This window comes from Lycorma delicatula, chromosome 3 (genome assembly GCF_047948215.1).
Source record: "Lycorma delicatula isolate Av1 chromosome 3, ASM4794821v1, whole genome shotgun sequence".
Classification (NCBI taxonomy): domain Eukaryota; kingdom Metazoa; phylum Arthropoda; class Insecta; order Hemiptera; family Fulgoridae; genus Lycorma; species Lycorma delicatula.
Window position 1 is genome coordinate 221548186 of NC_134457.1, and position 12386 is coordinate 221560571.

The 12386-nt window shown below is 24.9% G+C and overlaps 1 long non-coding RNA gene across 6 annotated transcripts in view; it reads right to left on the minus strand.

The window, feature by feature from the left end:
• LOC142322451 (uncharacterized) overlaps positions 1-12386 on the minus strand; it is a 61582-nt gene that overhangs the window by 6662 nt on the left and 42534 nt on the right. For 2 of the 6 annotated variants that reach the window (XR_012755869.1, XR_012755873.1), the window contains one exon: positions 10620-10898. The exons of 1 other annotated variant lie outside the window; for it this stretch is intronic. This is a non-coding gene — a long non-coding RNA (uncharacterized LOC142322451). Of the gene's footprint in view, positions 1-10264; positions 10456-10619; positions 10899-12386 lie in introns of those variants that run through there. 3 more of the 6 variants (XR_012755871.1, XR_012755870.1, XR_012755868.1) reach the window with 3 other exon arrangements.

Consider the following 12386-nt stretch of genomic DNA (forward strand, 5'->3'; position numbering starts at 1 on the left):
TAAAATGTTTTATTTTTTTTCAGTATGACTGCTTTTTATGAAAGATAAAATCCTTTTATTAATTATTTTTAAAATTTTAATTTTTTTATAATGACTACATAAAGTTACAAAAGTTAAAATTGTATTATTATTTAAAAAACAAAATACATTTTGTGAGTAATTTCCTGTAAATTTTTGTATGTTTTTTCCAGATAAATTGAAAAACTCAAGAATAATGCTGATTCTTTTAAAAGAATTTTTAATTAATTGTTTTAAATTCAATCTGTTCCACAAATTGTTTAATAAGATATAACTAAAAAAACCTTCTTTTATGATAAGAATAATTCATTTTTACATTGTATAAATACATATAAAATACAAAGAATTTTCTGGACAATTTGTTTGTATTATATCGATATGATTACTAATAATTTTAATACATCATCAACATAATTAAATGATTTATTATTTATTTTTATAAGTTAGTTGTATTAAATAATAACGGTTTTTAAATAGACAATCGATTAATAAATATTAAGAATTAAAATAAATTTTTAAATAATTTATTTACGATTATTATGTTCTGACATCAAATATTTTTTTTTATGTTGCAAATTACCAAATTTTAATAAATAAAAAGTTTATTGTTTTATAAACTTGAATAATCTACCTCAGTTGCTTGTTCCTTGCGTAGCAAATTATTATTATTAATATATATTTATATGTTTTTTAATCAATTCTCTATTTTCATATATGTGTTGTGTATGTTTTTTTTGTGATTTGCTCATGTTATATCATGTTAATTTTATATTGTTTATGATTAATTTTTAGTATTATTAACTTATTGTATGTATGTGTGTAGAAATATACACATAATATAAAATAAATTTTAAGGTATTTAAATAAAATATTTATGTAAATATTGTAACTTTTAGTACTTACTAATATTAAATTATTGATCCTCTTATTTGCATTTTACTGTTGAAATTTTATTTTAAAAATATTATAACCTAAATGTTATCTATTAAATTTATTTTAATAAAAAATTAATAATTTGTATGAATTTCTTTAATTTGCAGAAAACTGACTTTTAAATGTAATAATAATTATACTATTTAAATTGTGAATTTATTTTATGATTATTTACGTCAAATTTAAACGTCGCTAGTTTTCTGCAATTCTTTCTGTACTGTGGTTAAATTTATTTAAGAATTAATTTTTTATACTAAAAGTTTAGACAAAACAATTTGACATATTTTGTTTAAGATATACAGGTAAAAAAATTATTAATACAGTAGACTCTCCCTTAACTGCCTTCTTCCAACTGTTTTTTATTCATATGATTTAAATGACTATTAATTATTGTAAAAGATTGTGAATTGATAACACAATAAGTAAAGATGTTTAATTTTATTGCTGATTGTGGGTTTACATTTTTTTTATTCTGTTTTCTATTTTCATTTTTTTTTTTTTTTTTTTTTTTTTTTTACTTTTAAGCCCGCAAAGGACCACTTCTTTTTTGCCAATCTTTTGGCCTTTAAGTTCTTAGCTTTTACTTTCTACCAATATTTAGTCATTCTTAATGATCTTGCTTTACGATCCTCTTCTGAATAAACCCTTTTTGTATAATTAAAAGTTCTTACTTTAAAGTTGGTATTCGGATCTTTAATAACAAATTTTAATTTTTCGGATTTATTAAGTAAATTTTCGTAAGTCGAATTTAATTCTTGCACGTCTTCTTTAATTTCTTTGATCCATAATGGTGGATTTTTTAAAGACCAAAAATTGATCGATAATTCTCTTAGTAATCCTATCCTGCGGTAATCTTTACAAGTGTGTGCACAGAAAGAAATTCGCTTCCTTTTCATAGTATCAATTAAGGATTCCAAGTTTTCGTACAGAAATTTATTAGGCAATAATCTGTACTGATTTTCATGTTTATATTTTTTGTTTATGCAGGTTCTAAGAATCCTGCGTTTAACTTTAAGCAAAGGTTCAGTCCTATTTTTCTGATTTAATCTAAATAAAGTCTCGCTCGCGTAAGTAATTACTGGTCTAACCACAATTTTGTAATATTTTCATTTATATTATGTGGTTTGTTTAATTTTTGTATTATTATTACTTATTGTGTACTATATATACTTATATGTATCGTGAAAGAAAAAAAACTTACATACATTTATTTTTACATATATTTTTTTTTTTTTTTTAATTTTATACATACATTTATTTTTTTTATATTTTGTGTTATATTTCAGAATTACTTCATTGGAAAAAAATTGAATTCTATACCATAATAAATGATGCAATTTCTGCATAATTCGATTGATTTTCAATAAATTTGTAGGAATTAAGGGGAACTATGTATAAAAAGTACTCAGGTTTTCATCAGTTCTTATATTTGTGCATTTTCAACTTTGGACTTCATTTAGGACTTGCATAATGTAAGAGTTTTAGTATAATTAAGAATATGAACAAAGTTTTACCTGTAATGTCTCTTTGTTTTTATGATAGTCAGTTTTAATAAGGCAGAGAAAAAATCTATTTCAGCTTTCGATAAAGATAGGAAAACTTTAGCATTAAAGTATTTGTTTTAAATTTCATTTTTATGATACTTAGTTAACTTAAATTAACAATAAGTTGGTTTTGAAGGAAGAAAAAATTTCCATTGAAAGATTTTTTCTAAAATTCATCACAAGCCCAAGCTCCCGATGCGGGAATATAAAATAATTATAGTGTATGAAAAGCACCAAAACATTTTATCTTTCTTTTTAGAAAATGAAGGTGCTGTTTCAGACGTGAAAATTTTGAACATTATACAGAAGGGAGACCGTAGTAAGTAGGTAGTGTAAGGCTGTACAGACAAATATAATAATAAAAGAAAACTGATTACTGTTTAAAGTTAATATTGGATTGGATAATGGATACAATTAATTGAATTACAATTATAAAAAAGGGAGTAGAACTCTTACATTTTGCTATACTGGATACACAGTCAGAAAATGTAACTCGTATTTTTCCTCAGTTTCACATTTTGAATTACCATCGTTTACATCTCCTTGTAATAATAAACTAAAATAACTGGTGAAACAGTATGTAATAAAAATATTTTTACATATAGGTTTTCACTATAAATAAATTTTTAACGATTTTTTGAGAGTTCCTTATATATTTGAATTTGAAGGGTAAATAATTTACTTCAGTTATTGATATTTATGACTGTTAATATTGTTTTCTTGTCGAGTTAGTTAGTTCTAATAAGTTCTTTACAGTCTGTATAATTAAGTACTTTTGAAGTATTATTGATTTACATGTTTCTTAAATTAAAAATATTTGTTGCTAAAAATTTAGTTATTTTTTTCATTAGTATAAGCTGTAATTTTTTAATATTATTTATGGACAGTTTTATTTTAGTTAAAAGATTAGTTTATAAATTGCACAGTTGATTATTAACAAAAAAAATCATGTAGTTCGGGGAGGGAAGAATGGTAAAATAAAAAGCACATTAAATTATAAAAAAAAACCTTGATTGTAATGACATTTGATTTTGAGGTTGTGGACTACATCTGAGAGGTAAACAAAACTAAATTGTTTTTTTTGCACAGACATAACTTTTATTTACTTTAAAGAAACTGATCTTGTAAGTTCTTAACAATGCTTTGACAATGATCTATGGTTATATAGTATTTATCAAAGATACCAGAAAATCGAAATCCATAAATACATTTAAGTAGATTGATAATTTAAATCGTATAACAATTTACACATCCTATTTGAATGATATTTAAATACATTATTCAGAAGAAATTTTATAATCAGTTGGTATATACGAGAAAAATGCAGTACGTTATAATCAACTTTACATTTGCAGAGAAAACATATTCACTGATTTGTTAAATGATGATAAAATCTAAAATTAATTTATATATGTTTAATTTTAATTACTAATGTAATGACTATTTTTTTTATGGTAAACAATCACTTAACTTTTTAACTAACATTTCATGCATCTTGCCGTGACTTGACCCCTTTCTGACATTGTTAGGGGAGAATCTACTGTAATATTTGTCTCGGTTTTATAAAATTTATTGAAGGAAACTGAAATTTATGAGGAATTAACATTCTTCTGTAAAAATTGTTTTATTTATAGAAATTCCATTTTTCATTGTCTTAATTACCATGAACATGCACATATAATTATCTTTTACAATTGTTATTAGATACTGAATGCTGACAACAGTATTAATATCTAAAGTAAAATTATCGAATGCAAACTTAATTTATTATATTGTAAGCTTTATTAAAGGAAACCAATTATCATGTGTTTATTACCTGCCATTAGATGGCGAAAAATAAATAGTACAATGTTATTGCTTTAGGGTAGTGTCAGTGGAAGAGGGGAAGGGGTGAAATTTATATTTGATCTTATATAAAATCTTATTGTAGTAAAACAGTGCACAAGTTAGAGTAGCAAGGTAAATGTTTATTATATGGTTATTAGTAAACACAACAAAGAATTACCTGTGTGCTAGCAGAATTTTGCATTAACATTTTGAACAATTTTGTAATTAATAACATTAATTTCTAACATAATATTAGTATTCTTTTTTGACCAAAAATAAGTGCAGAAAATAAGCTCATTATGAGCTTGCTTGTTTGTTCATTGGTTACAGATATATAAAGATGGTCAAATTTTATTATTTTAGTAAAATAGTAAATAATTTCAGTGTAATGAAAATCTCTTACAATATTTATTAAAACAGAAATGAATACACATGTTCCTAAATCTACAAAGTTGACTCACTACCCTCCTTCTTCACATTTCCACTGCCGCTGTTGCGAAACAGTACCCACAGTTTGTTTTTTCTTGTTAATTATTTGTTTGTTATATTTTATAAACTTTGATGTATTAGCTTGGGTTATTAGGAATATATTTTAATCTATCATTTTTATTTTGATTTAATCTTTTAAAAAATGTTGTGTTTAAAACTAAATTAATTTCCTTGTGAAAGAAAAACTATATTTTTATTTAATTTTACAGTCTATGAATCTGCATGCATTTTATATACTTTAAAATTCTAAATTTTACAATGTTTTACATGATTTTTTCATAATTGATTTTGAATGTTTTAAATTAAGTTGATTTACCTTTGAGTGATAAACTGTATAATTGTTTTAAGTGATAGTAATAAGTTTTTTCAAAAGAGTGTCTAAAAGGTTACTAATTGTTATTCGGAAACATATATTAGTGTTCTCATTGATTATAGGAAAAAAATATAACATACAATTACAGTGATCTGGCAGGAAGATGAACATTTTTTTGAGAAAAAAATTGAAATTTTTATAACTACTTATGATCGGTGAAATTACACAATCAAGAACAAAAATTTATATGAGAACATATCCCATTAGCGGTTATGTAATATCAGGAAATTATACTGTCATTACTGCACAGTACCTGGATTGTAAAAGTTAAGGAGAACAAGAAGAGATTTGCTCTTATCTAAGAAATAACCTTTCTAAAAACAAACTTTTTTAAACGTAAATTAAAACCATTTTTTTCAGGTAGGGAAAGATATTTACTGAAAAAATAACTTGGCAGCAGAATTTTTTTTAATGTAATAATTATTTAATATTCTGTTAAAAGTAAAAACATAAATAGAAAGCATTAAAGAACTATTCAAACCTAAAATTTGTTTCACTTGTTGAGTAATAAATAACAATTGTTTAGCAGTCGAACTGAAAATTTAGCATTAAATAGTTTTTGAGTGTTTTCTGTCTGTAATTTAAATTTAATAACCATTTATCATAGCTCTTTATTAGCGTTTTTTTTTAAAAGTTAGAACATTAAAATTTAATTAATATGATAATTTATTAGAAAATTTTTCCATAAAAGTAAAATTTATTGCAATTTCATTGTTAATTTTGGGTAACAGTCAAAGTAAATAAATTTGTAACTATTTGAGGTATTTCATTAGTGTAATGAATTGCACTCTCAAGTAGTATTTTATGCATTTCAATAAATTCTTATTTTTACTTTTATTGATCGAATTCATATTTTATAATAAAATTTGACAGATTTTATTTTGTAACTCTGTATAAATAATAACATTGAATTTATGCATCCAGAAAATAAATACTACTTTGCTATTATAAAAGGTAGACATATAGAAAAACTGTACTCTATACTTCAATATAGTTGTGCAAATTGAGCCGCTTATCATAATTTGAAAACACTGTTCATAGAATTCAACTGCTTGTGACTTCAACTAGTTCTGAATGTTATTCATTGTCTTATCATCGCCACCAGACTTTTGGTGGCTAATCTCTTCAGGAGAGTTAATAGATAGAGGTTGCTCAGAATTCAATCTGGTCTGCATGAAAAGTGATTAAATTATTCCCAGCAAAATGAGTTGAGCGCTACTGTTTACTTTGATGGTATTTGGTTGCGCATTGTTATGGAACAGCACAATGTCAGAATTTATTAGAATAAAATTCATGCAGAACTTTCAGAAAAATGCAGAGCTGTTAGAAATTATACATCTTCGTATATAGGAAATCTTCTCTTGAACATTATGCAATCATTATTGATTATGGGCAAGCAGCCACTACTCTTCTCTTGAATATTTTTCTTCCCTATTAAATATGCTGTCTTTCAGTTATCTATAAACTTCACAAATTTGACTTATTTTGTGTGGTCAAAAATTCCTTACCTACAAAAACCCGGTTACATATGGGGTTTCATAATAGAGGGGTCAATCAATTTAAAAAAAAAAAAGATACCTAGTTATCTTTAACATGAAGATAAATAAATAGAATGGTTGGACTACTTCAATCTTAAGTGGAAGGAAATAATGACCAATTCACAGCCCCTTTGATATTGCAGATGAAAAGGTAATATGCGCAGGGAGTATTTGCTTTCTGGATGCATCTCATAAAAATCAGAAATTTAAGTTATTTTTTGGATATTAAAATCAGCTGAATTTGTGTAATTAATGTAAGAATATTCATTTTTATTTTATAGACATATCTTTGATGAGTTTATAATTATTACTACGTCATTATGATACAATTTTTACATTATTATTGTTGAAATTTTTATCTTGGAATATTAAAAATTAAAAAAGAAAATATATGTAAATATTTATTTATAATAACTCTGAATGACACATTTTTTTTTTAAATTTTGAATAATGTATTATGTAAAATCTTCAGAAAGATAAATTTTATTTTATAATAATTTAAAATTGATTTATGAGTTATTGTTTAAAAATGAAGTAAATAAGTATATAAATATTTAATATCTGCTATAAAGCACACTAAGATAAAATAAAAAATATGTATCAAGTAAAATGGTGTAAATATTTAGTTTAGTTTTTAGATATCATTGTATCATATTAATAATAATCTTTATTATTTATTGTATAAAATAAATAGATAAATTAGGTAAGTTTATTATTTTTTTATTTACTACATAAATAATTTAATTTGTATGCATTAACAAAAATTGAAAGATCTGAGTGTCCATTGTTTTTTTTAATGAAAATATGGTTTAATCAGTCTAACAGGAATCAGGGCACAAACACACACACACACACATTTCTATTATTATTAATTCACCATTTAAGCTTCAAAGCGTGTGTGCAGGAATATGAAATGGAAATTTTGTATTGAATGTAAATTGCCATGCTGGACCAGGATTCGAACCTGGGACCTCTGAAAAGCTGAAATGCTATCACTCCACCACAGAAATATGCAATATGTATATAATGTAATGGAGAGTAAGGCTATAAAAAATGAGACGGTATAATGTCTTTTCTTGATGGTTACCTTTTTACTAGATAAGTGATTCAAGCTGATTAATTTTTATGTTGGTGTACAGAATCTGAAAATCTAATTTTCAGAATGGAACTGTAGAAAATATATTTTAAACTGGACACAAAACATCACTGGTCACAGTCATATTCAAAGCATCCCGATGTGCATTTGCAATGTCTCTGTTAACAGGCCTGAAACTTTGTTTCTGGAATTGTCTTGAGATCATTTATTACCTTTTGCTACATACAGTAATGTCAGAAACCTTCATCCATTCAGTGCAGTCTTTAATTTTGAGAAAACTTGGAAATCTTAGGGTGCTAAGTCTGGTAAAAAGCAGGATGACCTAATTTGGTAATACATTTTTTGGCGGAATCTTTCATATTTCCAATTGTCTGGCCGTAATTCAGAACTTTTCTTTCAGTCAGAATAATCTTTGCAGTAGGATTAGGATTAATCATAGTACTGGACATTAATTGCATATTTAATTTCTGTCAGATTTCACCGAATGCCACGCCCTCTTTATATTTGTGTCTTGTCATTTTTATTTTTGACTATCGATTTCTGGAGTTATTGTCTGTGTCTTCTGGTCCATTTTTGAATCTTTTATATCGTTTTAAGATACTTGAGATTTCATTTTTGAGCATTCACACATCCACTTTTCATCATTTCATTTCATGCACTTCATAACAATTTCATAACATGCTGCTTTATGTCAATATTTAAATACAAATCTTTATTGTTTTCACACTATTGACTGACAAATGGCACATTTTGGTTTAACATTTACACAAGAATTAGTTAAAATGTGTGCAGACACAATTACTCACATAATTTCAACTAAATCACAATCAGGTGATACTAATGAAACTACATGTAATTCCTGTAATTTAATTACTAAAGTTCTTAATTGTGCTTAAAAATTATATTAGAGATAATTCTTTGTTGGAATTTATATTAATATTTATAGAACAGTCTTTAATTTTATAACACTTTTACTTGTTTTAATTTTAATAATTTTTTTTTTAGATTATTTACTTGAAATCAGTTTATTTCAAGTAATGTTTATTCTTAATGTAGCCTAATCACACACACACACACACACACACACACACACACACACATATATATATATATATATATATATATATATATATATATATACATACATGGAAACACCAAAACAATCTCAGAATAACAATACAAAAAAATGTAGTATTGTTTTAAAACTTGATATTAAAATATTTATAATTTTAGCTGAATATACATTTCACTTACAGTGTTTAATTAATGAACCATATTTGAAAAATTAAAGGAAGACTGGGGGAATTTATGATTGTGTCTAATAAAATGTAATCATTAAAAATATTTTATATACTAACATTTTTTCATGAACAGACTGGCTATTTTTAAGTGATGAGTTTATTACAATAAACCTGAAAGTTAGTACTTGGTATATGCTACGAATTTTCAGTTTAAATTATTGTATTAAATTGTAACTACTCATAAACTTCCTTTAGATGTACAACACTGTACTGTTTTACAACAATATACTGTTCATATTTAAAAGAATAAAATCCAATGTTTTTTATGTTAATACACCTTTGTAAAAACATTCAAGTGCATTTGTATTGATTATCTGGCATACTCCCTCTCCCTGCTTCTTCCTTTTAACTGATTGAACATAAATGCTTAAATAAAATTATAATATAGTCAAATAAAATGTGAATTTAGAACTTCAATAATAATTTTGAACGTTTCAATCTTTAAAATAATTTAAATTTTGTTCTTTTTGTGTGGTCTTAGGGCATAACCACATGTCTTGGTAATAATTCCTAGAATATTTTTCACTTGTAACTACATTTTATGTTTTCAACCAATCTACACTTGAAATTCAGTGTTATATTTCTTATGACTATTTAAAATAAAATGCTAATGTATTTTTAAGATAAATACTCAAGCCCTCTTTGTTATAAATATGATAAATTTTATTCATATTTAATGATGTAAAATATACGTATAAGTTTCATCATTATTCAAAATAGTTGCGTGAAACTTACAGTATCTGCACAGTGTATGTTTAGTTTAAATAAAATATCTGTTTATTTACAAAAATGACATTCCTTTATAGGCTGTGCTTAATAATTATCAACAGGATTTTTTTTTAATAGTCCTTTATATAAAGCGTTAATTTTTATTTATTTTTTTGGTTATATTTTGTATTGATATTAAAGTTAATTGTTATTTAAACCATTTTACGATTGATAAATAAATGATTAGTAAATATTTACCTGTGGACACAAAATAATATTTATAATAAAATTGTTTTTGCATACAAATTAGATAAAAATACCATAGTATATAAATAATTTTGTCATTGTCAAACAGACATTAATGCAACAAATTTTCATTGAAATATTTTTAATGTGATTATATTTTATAAAAATAACATTTTTGGTACTTTTTTATTTAATTTTATTTCATGATAAATATTATTTCATCATTTTTTTTTTTGAAAATAAAATATACATTTATAGAAAAATGATTGTATTTCTTGAAATTTTCTACCTTGTTAATTTTGGATCAATTCAAACATTCTTAGGTAAAGAAAAGGGATATAATTAATGTGTGTATGTACATTATAAGGTGACAATGAAGTTACTGAAAAAAAAGGTCAGATTTAATTTACATGAAACTTGGTGATATACATCTCTACTGAATATATTGCTAGATGCAAGAACTTACATTATTACAACTGATAATAAAACTAATGCTAAAAAGTAAAATTAAAAAAAAAATTATTGAATAAAACAGACATTGTTATCAATAAAAATTAATATAGTTTAATAATCATCTTCTTAGATATTTATGCAAAAGGTTAAAAGAACTCATGACAAAAAGTATCAAAAGCACAATTTCGCTAAGAAAAGTCATAGGAGACGATACACTCCAAATTCAGAATGCATTATTAAAGCATTCTTCCCTATTCATGCTTATTTGTTATAAGCAGCTTCAGAAAGCTGTTAATTACAGGATGTCAGTGTCCAAGATATTAACTTTTAAATAGTCCATTGGCTGAAGGTTTTCCTTTGGACCACTCTGATCTAAAATAAAACAATACACAAAACAGTGTGAGTCGTGAAAATTTATCGATTCAATTTACATTCATTGATTTTTTTTTTTAAATCCTTTGAACCAAATCACTGGCATTTATTTATTAGCTGACATCTTAAATACCATTGTGGATTACCTTGAACAATTTAAATGAAAATGTAATCGTTTCTTTTTTTTAGTAGGAATATGATAACAATTACTACATTACAGTTATATAATGCAGTACTGCAAAAGTAAACTTTTTTCTTTTGTTGTTTTCATTTTTGTCTGTGATTATTCAGTTTGTTAATTAGTATGTGTTGATTTACTGAAATATATGTTGCAATGGCGCATAGACGTGAAAAAAAATTAATGATGTTTATTTTTGGAGCAATAATTAAAAAACAAAATTTCCTTTGAAATTTTTTGCTAGTGTTAAACCTTGTCTTATGAAACCGTGTAGCAGATATAAATATGAATTCAGCTTGTAATGAATAATCACTAGTTTAGTTAATATCATCAGTATGAATATATTGGTAGTTTAGGCGGAGTCGTTCTGTCACTCCCACATGTAAGTGCAATTATTGCTTTATGCATATAATTATGTACTATACACTACTTTAAGCTTTTATTACTATAAGCTGAACTTGTCTGGTGCTGTGGCATGCTGATGATAAGCAGTTAAAAATTTTGCTGATTCTTTGTTAGTGATGTTTGATAATGATAACATCATTTGTGATGCTTCACACCAGTTTTCAGTTGAGAGAAAATATTTCAGTCTATGTTATCATGTTATTCTGTAAGATGCAATTTTATATAGTTCATTTTTATAACAGTTTTATTCAGTGTGTTTTCATTAATTTCAATTTACTTTATGTTTTTGTGCCGATTGGGTTTTAACAATGAGTGATTCTGTCATGAAACAGAAACCAGGAAAACCCTTTAGTAGCTCTGAAAAAAAAAATCAGTAACGTATATATAACCTTAAAACAAGGTAACCCTGAAACTGCTATCAGAGATGTTGCTCAGAAAGTAAGTAATGCATTAAGCATTAGCGAAAGAACAAATTTTAATTAATATAATAAACACAAAATTGGCAGTAAACATGTTAGCCCTAAAAAGACTAAAAAGCTTGTGAAAAGTTAGATGATTTTACTAAAACTGTTATCAGAAAAAGATTTCATCCATTTTGTTTAACTACCTTCCTAACTTGAACAAAATATTAAAGCCTTGAATATAGATTTTGAACTGCTAAATGTTTTCTAGAAGTACATTACATTGTGTTTTAAAATCAATGAATTTTCAATTCACGTCCAGCAAAAATAATTCTTTTTAATTGAATGTGAAGTTAGTTATTATTTCATGGCGAATGGAATATTTAAGAGAAATTAAGCAATTTATGCAGAGGGTAAGACAATTTATTTTCTAGATGAAACTTGGGTTAATGTGTTATATTTACAGGAGAAGTTATGGATGGATAGATAAAGAAATGTGCAAAA